The sequence below is a fragment of the Arachis ipaensis genome, chromosome B03 (assembly GCF_000816755.2).
Source record: "Arachis ipaensis cultivar K30076 chromosome B03, Araip1.1, whole genome shotgun sequence".
Classification (NCBI taxonomy): domain Eukaryota; kingdom Viridiplantae; phylum Streptophyta; class Magnoliopsida; order Fabales; family Fabaceae; genus Arachis; species Arachis ipaensis.
Genome location: NC_029787.2, coordinates 28339131 through 28340347, shown reverse-complemented (window position 1 = coordinate 28340347; position 1217 = coordinate 28339131).

Here is a 1217-nt window from a genome sequence, read left to right as displayed (position 1 = left end):
CGTCATTACAAATTAGTGAATTACATATAACAGCAATTACAACAATTACAGCAAAATTCAAAATCCAACATTGAATTACATACATACAGCAGCCATTTCATATAATTAACCAATTAATTAATTAACCAAATAATCCAAAATTAAATTACATAGAACAACCATTACATACAAAACTCTGCATCAATCCATATAATTACCCAAATAAAAAACTCTGCATCAATTCATATAATTAACAAAAAAAATAGTTGAAAAACCAATTCAACTCACCGCGGCAGAGAACAGAGAAGGCATCTAGGTCACAACAGCAGAATAGATGCCCGACGACATTGACAGAGAAGCTTCTGACAACCAGACAAGCAGACGATGCAAACCACGCAAGCTTCAGAGTTCAGACGACCAGACAACGACGCTGACCACGCAAGCTTCACTTCGCGACGGTGACTTCCATCCACCTGTTGGAGGTCCTTCTGCCCAGTGACAGCAGCTCTGATGCGGCGTCGATTGTGGTAGACTGGGAGGGACGGTGCCCTTCATTGGAATTGGATGAAGATTGGAAGAAATGAAATTAGGGTTGAAGTGTGGTGGCTGGTGAGTGAGTGGAGTAGGGGACTGAGGTCTCAAGGGGTTGGGTTATCGGGTCCTGATGTGGGTAAGTAACTAAGTGGATTTGTTTTCTTTTTTTTTTCGTCAAAACGACGCCGTTTTGGAGTCATAGTAAAAAATTGGCACTTTTAAAAATCTAGCCAGTTCGTCCGGTTCACCGATTAACCACCGATTTGACCGATTTTTCACCGGTTTTTTGCAAGACAGTTTTAGGGGTCAACCAGACCGGCCAGGTGACTGGTTCCCGATTAACCCGGTTGAACTGGTCGGCCTAGTCCGGTTTTTAGAAGAATGATCTCAGCAATAATTTCTCAGCAATAATTTCTCAGCAAAATAGTCATCAACGCAGCAATTAACATATTAGACAATTCTAAATACTTCAATAATTCAAAATCTAATGTGTATTGAATCTAACCTAACTTAATCAACCTAAATCCACTAAGATTAGAAAACTAAACTGAACTAACTTTAAAACTGATTGAAAATTAAAATTAAAATTCTAATCAAATCTAAACTAAATTAAACTAAAATTAAATAAATCAAATTCCATAGGGTAAAGCGTATCAAACTTGCAATATTAGGTAAGAAACCTCAAACATTCAAAATTCATAAAT